This window comes from Lichenostomus cassidix, chromosome 2 (assembly GCF_008360975.1).
Source record: "Lichenostomus cassidix isolate B80296 chromosome 2, HeHo_3.0, whole genome shotgun sequence".
Taxonomy (NCBI): Eukaryota; Metazoa; Chordata; class Aves; order Passeriformes; family Meliphagidae; genus Lichenostomus; species Lichenostomus cassidix.
Genome location: NC_139482.1, coordinates 127,124,676 through 127,136,040, shown reverse-complemented (window position 1 = coordinate 127,136,040; position 11,365 = coordinate 127,124,676). Strand labels below are relative to the sequence as shown.

The following is an 11,365-nucleotide window of genomic DNA, read 5'->3' as shown; positions in this document are numbered from 1 at the left end:
TCAGCATGGTCTTCTCTGCAGAATCAGTAGTGTTTGGAAGCTGACCTTTAATACACCTGTGACTGATGTGGCTGAAAAGTAAAGTGTAGCTCCATAATGCTCCACAATCAGAAAGGAAAATACTGGAGCTGAAGAGTTCACTGGAAGGAGTGATAAGCCTGAGTGCTGGAGAACTGTGAGTTCCAAAGTTATTCCTCCTGCACTGACACTGCAGTATCATTGTCCTTTGGACATTTTCACTTCCTTCTAGGAAGAGGATGCAAGATCCTCTGGTGTGTTCCAAATAGGGTACATCTATACATATGGCTTTCACAGTACCTTTTGGGTTTTTCTCAGTTGCATTTTCCAATAACTGAGGTGAATGAGGGTCTTTTCACCCCAGTCCCACTCGGAGTCTGATGAAATTTCACAGCAGCATGCTTCTTTCACAGATCAAACTTCAGTATTTAAAGGAACTGCAGAAAAGTGAGATTTCCTGTAAAAAATCCTCGTCTTGGAATTTTATCTCCAATCTAATTCTTATTTCAAATAATAGTGAAGCATGGAAACAGTAGTTTCATTGTACAAATCACCGACTTAAAATTATTCCAAAAGCGGCCCTAGATGCTCTTCTATCATCTTGATACAAATCAGAAAAAAAAAGAAAAAGGAAGAGGCAGAAAATTTTTATATTCTAAAATCTTATTAAAGAAAATAAATGGTCTGTTTATTTCTCTCCTTGCTGATTGAAGTTCAGGGGTTGGCTATATTTATACACTATCCATTCAAATTGATTTTATTTTAATTTAAAGAAAAATTGAAGAATGTTCATTCTTTCTAAGCCAACTACATCAGGAGAGCTTGTCAGACTTTCCAAGAAGTATCTACTATGCAAAACACAAGCACAATTCAAGATTGCAGGGCCTCAGAAGAAACCCACCGAAAATGAGTTGCCTATTGTAAGGACTCCAAAGATATTATGTTTGTCAGAACAGGGGCTTGAAGCATCACCTCGTTCCCACACAAAACAGTAGAGTGTGTGGCATTGTATCTCCTGCATATCACAGCAAGTCTCTGCATTGGTCACTTCCTCAGAACTTATTTTTTCTAAACTGTAAAAAATGCTCCCAGATCAAACCCATGCCAAAGGTTCAGAACTGAGATGCAGTAATACATACAGAAGAAATCAGGGTTAATATTAGAGGAGAATATACCACCTTAACTGTAGCAGTGTTTAATAAATGACACTTCTAAAATACAGCAACTGAATTCTACCGGTGTTATTAGTAAGCTGTCTCCTGTACTGAAGGAATGAACAAGGACAATATTGTTACTTATAATTCAGAGCTAGCTTGTATGAAAAAGACATGTGGCATCAGGAAAATGTAATTAATTTGGTGGTGTAAGCCTTCATAAATTATCAAGTATTCCCAATAGCAGTCCTGCAAAACTTACAGAGAACATGAGCTGCCTTTAAATTACTTAGTTTGCTTGCTACCAGAATTCTTTTAAGGTGGTTAGATACTGACACAGTATTAAAAATGCTCAAACTATTGCAATGGCTGACATATTGAGCCACCTTTAATTAAGACCATAATGTTCCTTTGGGCCATACCTAAGACAGTAATCTGTGTCCAGAGGCTGTCACTCTCTTCTCTAATGGACTACAGCACACAAAAATTAATTATAGGGGAAAGGTTGCTGCTCCAACTGGGAATGGAGATTCGAAGACAAACGTTTTGCTGTTGATGAAAATGAGTACCTCCTTTTGCAAAAGCTAATACAGTTTCTGTCACATAACACTTAACCCTCTCTTCCAGCATTAATAGGAGCAAATTTTTTGCCCAAGGGGAAACTTTTACATTTTTATGTATTTATTCATTTGTTCATTATGATGCCATCACAATTTCGGCTGCCCAAAAATCAGGAACAAACTTAATTTGAAAAATTCGAAAGGAAACATCAGAGCTCCCAGCCACAAGATTCTTGTAAACCTATATCAATAGAAACAGACTACAGTTATACATAGATTTCAAAATATTTTTAACTCCTAGTTGTTTAAATTTTTAAACATATTGTTTTAGAACCCGATAATGCTTTTTGTGTTTGCTTTCAGCACAATATTCAAGGGTAAATGATTTTATAGGAGGGGATGTGTCCTAGGTTGCAATATTGATGTAGTTAAGTATTCTATTACCACCAGCTGTGGGCCATTAGCTGCTATCACCCACTCCAGATGACAAGCAATGGGCCATCCTTAGCTATTATCACTTGCTAATGACCCACCCCGCATGACAGGCAATGGGCCATCAGGGACCCACCGTGTGACTCATGGACTTATCTCATCCCATTGTGGGATGCTCTGCCGAGGAAGGAAGAGCCAGGTGTTCCCACCTGGATATAACCTAGCCTTAGAACTGCCTGAGCTAGCCCTGTCTACTGGGTTCCCAGAGGACCAGAGCTACTACTAGATCTTCAGCTAGAGACTAGACCTTCACAAGATCACCGCTTCAACTAGACTACTTCAGTTAGACTGCTACTACCACCCTAACAGGGTGTTAGGTTGTATCTGACTTTGTCAGTGCTTTTCCTTGTATTATTTCACTTATTTTTTTAATTTCAGTCTTGACTTGTGATCTCTCACTGGTTTGTTTCCAAACTAACACATATTTTGGCGCCCAACGTGGGGCACGACCTGGGGAAACGCAGAAATCCTATCACCATGATGCTCAGCTTATCTATATGGGTGCTTTATCTCGCTCTCTATATCTTTCCTCAAATGGGAAGCTATCTGCCCGTCGTATTGCTCTTGTTACGATCAGGGCATAGCATGAAAATTGCTCTATTGGTTTATTATGCCTATTGCATAGTAACCTGTGAGGCGATGAACACCATTCGGTATATTTACTCGACTTTGTCTGCCTGGCCTAACCTGAGCTGCTCCATCTGGGACCTCCTCAGCAATCGCACCCACCCTCTGGGGCTAGGAGGAGAGAGCGGTTTCTTCCAACATTTCAGGTCAGGCACAGCCGTCCTTGACAATATTGAGTTCTCTCTGGATGCTAGGGATGGCATAATGTTTTTGTCAGTTCTGTTCTCTTTGACCAGCACCGTGTACCTCATGCTGAAGATCAGAACATTATTTTGTCTTCTTGAGGAGAAACAAAGCAAATCAGAACAGCCGAAGCCTGTAGCAGTTGCCCCCGTCCAAAAAAAGAAATCAAAGAGCAAATCAGTCCGCACAGCGACTGATGGGGATGCGGCAAGACCATCTCACCAAGCAGAAGAAACAAAGCCAGAGATCATCACTCGCTCTCTATCCCTGGGGGAGCTGCGTGACCTACGGAGGGAATTCACCCGGCAGGCGAATGAGTCCATCTTAACCTGGCTGCTCCGAATCTGGGATGCCGCCGCTAATGACACCATTCTGGACGAAAGTGAAGCCAGGCAACTGGGATCCCTGTCCCAGGATGTGGTCATTGACCAAGGAATTGAGAAAACCCAGGAAACTCTCAGCCTCTGGCGGCAATTGCTAGCGAGTGTACGGGACAGATACCTCTGCAAAGAAGACCTCCAGATGCACCAAAAAAAATAAAACACAATAGAACAAGGTATCCGATGCCTGAGGGAATTGGCCGTGCTAGAGATCATTTTCTCGGACAACGAGAGATTCCCCAAGAGCCCAGATAATGTCCAGTGCACTTCACAAATGTGGCTAAGATTCGCGCGGCTCGGACCAGAGATATACTCTCGTTACCTGGCAACACTGCAGTGGAGGGAAGGCGAAGACCAGGTGGGCGTGTTAGCAAACAAACTGAAAATTTATGAGGACACTGTCACCGCCCCACTACGCACCCAGGTCTCATCAGTGGAAACAAACCTGGCCAAGCAAGTCCAGAGCTTAATTAAAAAGAATCAAAAACTAAAAAAAGAGCTCAAAGAAAGATTTTTCCATGCCACACCGAAACCAACCCGAGTCTCTGCCATCAAGAGCAGACGTCCCCCAGCCAAAGAAAGAAGACAAACTCCACGACGTAACCTCTAGTTTTTCCTTCAAGAGCATGGGGAAGACATGAGGAAGTGGGATAGGAAACCCACCTCCACCTTAGCAGCCCGAGTACGTGAATTGAAAAAAGAAACATCCACTTCAGGAAGCTCATCTAGATACAACACTGCCCCAGTCTCTTGTGGACAGAACTCCAGACAGAATGGAAGTGATAATATGACTAATCCGCTTGAAGAAACCTCAAAAACACATTTACAGAAGAAGAACATCGTGCACCAAAAACAGGATTAGAAGAGCCCTGCCTCTAGCCAGGTAGAGGAAAGGGACAATCGGATCTATTGGACTGTGTGGATCCGATGGCCTGGCACGTCTGACCCACAAAGATACACGGCTTTGGTTGATACCAGCGCTCAGTGCACCCTGATGCCATCCAGGTATGTGGGGACCGAATCCATTTCTATTTCTGGGGTGACAGGAGGATCCCAGCAGCTGACTGTACTAGAAGCTGAAGTGAGTTTAACTGGGAATGAGTAGCAGAAACACCCCATTGTAACTGGTCCAGACGCCCCATGCATCCTCGGCATAGATTATCTCAGAAGTGGATATTTCAAGAACCCAAAGGGACATCGCTGGGCTTTTGGGATAGCAGCTGTAGAGACATAAGACATAAGACAACTGAATACCCTGCCTGGTCTCTCAGATAACCCGTCTGCTGTAAGACTACTGAGAATTGAAGAACAGCAGGTACCAATTGCTACAGCAACAGTGCATCGCCGGCAATACCGCACTGACAGAGACTCTGTAGCCCCCATCCATAAGATGATTCGAGAACTAGAGAGCCAAGGGGTGGTCAGCAAGGCTCACTCACCCTTTAACAGCCCTATATGGCCGGTGCGTAAGTCCAGTGAAGAATGGAGACTAACAGTAGATTACCGTGACCTGAATAAAGTCACACCACCACTGAGTGCTGCTGTACCGGACATGTTAGAACTTCAGTATGAGCTGAAATCCAAGGCAGCAAAGTGGTATGCGACCATTGATATTGCCAATGCCTTTTTCTCCATTCCTCTGGCAGCAGAGTGCAAGCCTCAGTTTGCTTTCACCTGGAGGGGTGTGCAATACACATGGAACCGACTGCCCCAGGGGTGGAAGCACAGTCCCACCATCTGCCATGAACTAATCCAAGCTGCACTGGAAAAGGGTAAAACTCCAGAACATCTGCAGTATATTAATGACATCATTGTGTGGGAGAACACAGCAACGGAAGTATTTGAGAAAGGAGAAAAAATCATCAAAATTCTCCTGGAAGCCGGTTTCACCATCAAAAAGAGCAAAGTCAAGGGACCTGCCCGAGAGATCCAGTTCCTGAGAGTAAAGTGGCAAGATAGACGGCGTCAAATTCCTTCTGAGGTCATCAATAAGATCATCGCGATGTCTCCACCAACCAACAAGAAGGAGACACAAGCCTTCCTAAGCGCCATAGGCTTTTGGAGAATGCACATCCCTGAGTACAGCCAGATTGTGAGTCCTCTCTACCTCATCACCCGCAAGAAGAACGATTTCCACTGGGGCCCTGAACAGCAGCAAGCCTTCACCCAGATCAAACAGGAAATCACTCATGCAGTAGCCCTGGGACCAGTCAAGACAGGACCAAAGGTAAAGAATGTGCTTTACTCTACAGCCGAAAGCCATGGTCTGTCCTAGAGCCTTTAGCAGAAGGTGCCTGGTGAGACCCGAAGTCGACCACTGAGATTCTAGAGTCGAAATTACAAAAGGTCTAAAGTCAACTACACTCCCACTGAGAAAAAAATCTTAGCAACTTACGAAAGAGTCCAAGCCGCCTCAGAAATGATCGGCACAGAAACACAACTTCTCCTTGCACCCCGACTGCCAGTGCTGAGGTGAATGTTCAAGGGAAGGGTTCCCTCTACCCACCATGCCACTGATGCCACATGGAGCAAATGGATTGCTCTCATCACACAGCGCGCCCGTATTGAAAACCCAAATCGCCCTGAAATTCTAAAAATCATAACAAACTAGCCTAAAAGTAAAACTTTTAAATTATCTTCAGAAAAAGCAGAAGAGCAAGTAGCACGTGCCGAAGAAGCACCCCCGTATAATGAGCTGCCGGAGAGTGAAAGACGCTATGCCCTCTTCACCGATAGTTCCTGCCGAATTATAGGCGCAGATCGGAAATAAAAAGCTACAGTATAGAACCCCACACAACAAGCTGTACAAGCTACCGAGAGACAAAGTAGATCAAGTCAAGTCACAGAGCTTAAAGCCATCCAACTGGCTTTGAATATTACTGAACGAGAAAAATAGCCAAGGCTCTATCTCTACACCGACTCCTGGATGGTAGCCAATGCACTGTGGAGATAGTTAGATCGCTAGAGAAAAGCTAACTAGCAGCGCAGAGGAAAACCCATCTGGGCCGCTGAGATTTGGCAGAACATCACCACCCAAACAGAAAAACTAACTATAAAAGTTCGACACGTGAATGCACATGTTCCTAAGAGTCAAGCTAATGAAGAGCATCATAACAACGAGCAAGTAGACCGAGCTGCCAAGGTAGAAGTGTCACAAGTAAATCTAGACTAGCAGCACAAAAGAAAATTATTTCTAGCTCATTGAGCCCATGATGCCTCTAGTCATCAAGAAAGAGATGCGACATACAAGTGGGCTCGTGACCGAGAAGTAAACTTGACCATGGACAACATCTCACAGGTCATCCACAGCTGTGAGACTTGCGCTGCAATCAAACAAGCCAAGCGGGTGAAGCCTCTGTAGTATAGTAGACGATAGTCAAAATACAAATATGGAGAAGTATAGCAAATTAACTACATCACACTTCCCCAAACCCGCCAAGGAAAGCGCTATGTGTTGACCATGGTAGAAGCAACCACGAGATAGTTAGAGACCTACCCTGTGCCTCATACTACTGCCCGGAACACCATCTTAGGTCTAAAAAAGCAAGTCCTGTAGAGACATGGTACCCCTGAGAGAATCAAGTCTAACAATAAAACCCATTTCAAGAATAACCTCATACGCACCTGGGCTAGAGAACACGGAATTAAATGAATATACCACATCCCCTATCATGCACCAGCTGCTAAAAAAGTTGAACGGTGCAACAGAATACTTAAAACAACTTTGAAAGCACTTAGCGAGAAAACCTTCAAAAATTGAAAACTAAACTTAACAAAAGCCACCTGAATAGTTAACACAAGAAGTTCTATCAATCAAGCCGGTCCTGCCGAGTCCGAACCTTTGCACACAGTAGATAGAGATAAAGTCCCTGTGATACACGTAAAAGGTTTTTTAAGAAAAACTGTTTGAATTAGTCCCACCTCAGGCAAAGGCAAACCCATCCGTGGAGTGGTTTTTGCCCAAAGACCTAGTTATACTTAGTGAGTGATGAAAGCAGATGGAAAAACCTGTTGTGTACCACAAAAAAACCTTATCTTGAGTAAAAACTGTATAAATGATAATAGAATAAGGGGTGGATAATGTCCTAAGTTGCAATATTGATGTAGTTAAGTATTCTATTACCACCAGCTGTGGGCCATTAGCTGCTATCACCCACTCCAGATGACAAGCAATGGGCCATCCTTAGCTATTATCACTTGCTAATGACCCACCCCGCATAACAAGCAATGAGCCATCAGGGACCCACCGTGTAACTCATGAACTTATCTCATCCCATTGTGGGATGCTCTGCCGAAGAAAGAAGAGCCAGGTGTTCCCACCTGGATATAACCTAGCCTTAGAACTGCCTGAGCTAGCCCTGTCTACTGAGTTCCCAGAAGACCAGAGCTACTACTAAATCTTCAGCTAGAGACTAGACCTTCACAAGATCACCGCTTCAACTAAACTACTTCAGTTAAACTGCTACTACCACCCTAACAAGGTGTTAGGTTGTATCTGACTTTGTCAGTGCTTTTCCTTGTATTATTTCACTTATTTTTTTAATTTCAGTCTTGACTTGTGATCTCTCACTGGTTTGTTTCCAAACTAACACAGGATGCTTGCAGAAACAGTAGATTTTTTGTGAACATTATTAAACACTAGTTAAAAGAGAATTTCAAATCATGGATAGTACTGCCCACTGCCCAAGACTGTTAACATTTTGACTCTTGGAACAGAGAAGAGAAAGCAAAAAGAAGAGCTTTGCTTTCTCTTTCTGCTTTGCAGCTTTGCTTTCTCTTTCTGCTTGGAAGAGAAAGCAAAGCTGCAGGAAACAGAAGGAAAAACATTCCCTCACAAAGATACCTCGATAGTAAACTCCAGTTACTTGTGTTTATCAAAGAATCCTCTTGTGTTGTGAGCTAACCACAAAGATTTCATAACTCACCATCAAACTCACCAAAATATTCTGATGGGTTAAAACACATCTGCACAGTGTTGACACTGTGCTTGTTCCTGCCTACAAGAGGAATGAGGGAGAGAGAAATGTGAATTATTGCAAATGTTTAAGCTAAAGCAAGGGGTTAGGGATGGAGGAGAAAAAGGCATAACCTAAGTAGTAAACTTGAAGATAAATTGCAGACTAAAAGGAGGAGACAGCAATGATTGTCTTGACACAGGATGGCCCATGCAATTTTTCAACAGATGATCATCAAAATTCAGAGCAGCAACTGCCAGAATGTATCTGCAGACCCCCTCCTCCAGCTTCAGGATACAGGCAGCTTCCATGAACCTCAGGGGAAATCTTTCAAGCACCAGTGTTCCCTATTTCAGTAACACCTGAGATGATTAAATGAACAATGAAACTCAGCTGTAAATTTGCAGCAAGGTTGCAGTCTGCAATCTGAGTAGTATTAAGAGGAATGAAATAAAAATTAAATCAATGCTCACAGGATAATGTAAATCAGATGCAAATAAGCTTCCATTTTATTTGTCTTTTCATTGTTTCTTTCTAATAGTGGCATATTTAGCTCAGGAAGCACTCAACATTTATTTTAAAACCCAGTGACTATTATTTTAGGAGATTTCTTGGGGGATAAGGACCTAGTAAATTCCCATTCCCATGAATAAAATTAATCCATATCTATGCCTATGAATAAGTTCAAAATGCAAGTCAGAATCAAATACAGGAATATGAAATGACAAAAAGACAATTCTTATTGCCAAAAAAATCACAGAAGCAGGCATTTGTCTATCAGGGCCTTCCTCAAGAAAGCAATGTCAATGTGGGCAGTGTGCTGTAATCCCATTTTTTACAAGCTCTTTGCCTGTTATTTCCAGCTCACACAAACACATATGTGTCATATATGCATCAGTGATACAAGCACAATGTATCCTTATTTTCTCTGATCAAAGTGCTTGAAAAGGTATCCTAATCATTATCCTTTGAAGAGCAATCTAAACATGCTATACTTGGAGTGTGTGTCCCTAGGATCCTAAGGGTGCAGGTTTCAGGTCTAGTTCTGCCATCAAACTATGGTTTGATATGGTAAATATGGTAAAATATGGTAAAAATATGGTAAAATTCCCCAATGTCAATAAACCAACTTCCTAATCTGCTGTGTGGAAATATTCCACAGTTCATTTGTTTTCTGAGCTGCAGTATAATTTGCCTCTCTAACACAAACCCAGCCCTTATGAAAGCTACCTATTCACAAGCCCAGATATCTGACCTGTAACCCCGAAGACAATGGTTAACAAAAAAATCAACAATCAAAATACATACAGAATTTCCTAATATCTTTGTAGCATCATGTTAGTACTTCAGTCCTAGTAAAACTGTTGTGAAGTTAGCAGTCATTCTTCAACCTGCTCCAGGCCAGCCTGACGTAAACTACTGCCAGTTGCCAGAAGCAGGCTGGAAAGTGTTGATGAGGGTTTGTGTTTTGGTAGATCTACTGCTACAGCAGAGGCAATCTTTCTCATATTTCCTTAATTTCCAAAATTAACCCTTCCTTTGATTGACCTTAAAGCAACAATCAACAGCCAAAGAAACCAGAATTCAGCAAAATTTCTCTACGTTTCTGTTCTTGTTTTCAATCCCTGAATACTTAACAAGACTACAAACACAATCCTTCAAGTCTGTCATAGCTCCTGGCTCATGGCATAGGCAGACACAACTGTGGAGCAAACATTGCCCCTCTGTCTCAAAAATTCGCTTTTTAATCCCAGTATTAAAACTTTCTTGGTAAGGTGTAATCTGTTCTAGGACGAAAAGAAAGCAGGCCCTTGGTCTACATGGGGTTTTTTTACATTCAAATAGCCTGAACAGTTTGAGGCCAACACAAGTGCTTTAAGAATGCCCTGAAAACCTCTCATGGAGCTTGTCAGATCAATATCAATAACCAGCAGGAAAGATGTCTGAACCCAGACAATTGGAAGCAAATCTGTTGTGATACTGCTTTAGTCTTTGAAGCAAAGTGTACAGCCAAGCTGGAAGCCAGGAGAGAGAACAAGAACTTCAAAGAAGTTCAAAGGAACTTCTCTTTCTTTTCACTACTACTCTTTGCTCAGCTATGTGTTTCTGCCAGAACAGATTGTTCTGATACCTTGAAGTGTACAATGGCATCATCATATGCAGAACTGGTCTCTGTCAACTGTACACACCAATAAATACCAAAATAAACCAAAATCTCGGAAAAGCAATGAGATCTATCAGCCTGCAGTCTTCCTGCCTTCTTAGTAGACTGTCAGAAAAAAAAATTCCAGACAGAAAAAATACTTCCAGACTTCTCCATATCAAGTCTTTTGGGATTTATATCTTCTTGTATCATCCCTAACTGAGGAAATAAGGTGATGAATGGAAGTGACCGCCAATCTATTTCATTAGTGTTCCAAATGTATGAATACTTTTTAAAATTGCTTTGTTACTAGAGCCAAACAGCTGAGAATCCTTCTTTGGTTAATCTTTGCTTAAAGGATTGCTCAAAGGCAGCCTTTTGGATTAGCCCCCAGTGTGGAAGAATAGCAAGGTGAAGTGTGAGCAGAGACATTGAGAAAGAGTGTGTGCAACAGCAGCCCAGGGAAGCATTCCTGCTGCCCAGTCCTTAAGGAGACTGCACAGCTGAAGAGCTTTGGTCAGGAGCAGAAATAGAACCACTCGGGCCAGCCCTCACTGCATTGCCACGAACACAAGCAGCAAACAGGCAGCTCCTTCTGCTAGGTTATTCCCCATGCAGAACTGCTTTTCTTTGTGCCACAGGTGCATCCTACTTTTCCGAAGCCTTTTCATCACCTGATTCTCTCATGTTCCCCGTCTTGAATTCTTCCTCCAGACTTTTTCACTTTTACTGAATTATTCAAATAACAAGGATAAAAGGCCCCTTTCAAAACTCAGAAGGTTGCTGTGAGGTTTAATACAGGCAGAGTTTGGGCTGCTCTAGATAGTGAAGTTAGAGTGGAAAAGGGATCTAC

The 11,365-nt window shown here is 42.5% G+C and overlaps 1 long non-coding RNA gene across 1 annotated transcript; it reads right to left on the bottom strand.

The window, feature by feature from the left end:
* Window positions 1–1,073: 1,073 nt before the first annotated feature.
* LOC146442220 (uncharacterized) lies at window positions 1,074–8,677 on the bottom strand. The gene is made up of 3 exons (XR_014850191.1): window positions 8,504–8,677; window positions 8,352–8,411; window positions 1,074–1,973 (listed from the first exon to the last, which is right to left on the bottom strand). It is a non-coding gene; the product is annotated as an uncharacterized LOC146442220 (long non-coding RNA).
* Between the last annotated feature and the right edge of the window lie 2,688 nt (window positions 8,678–11,365).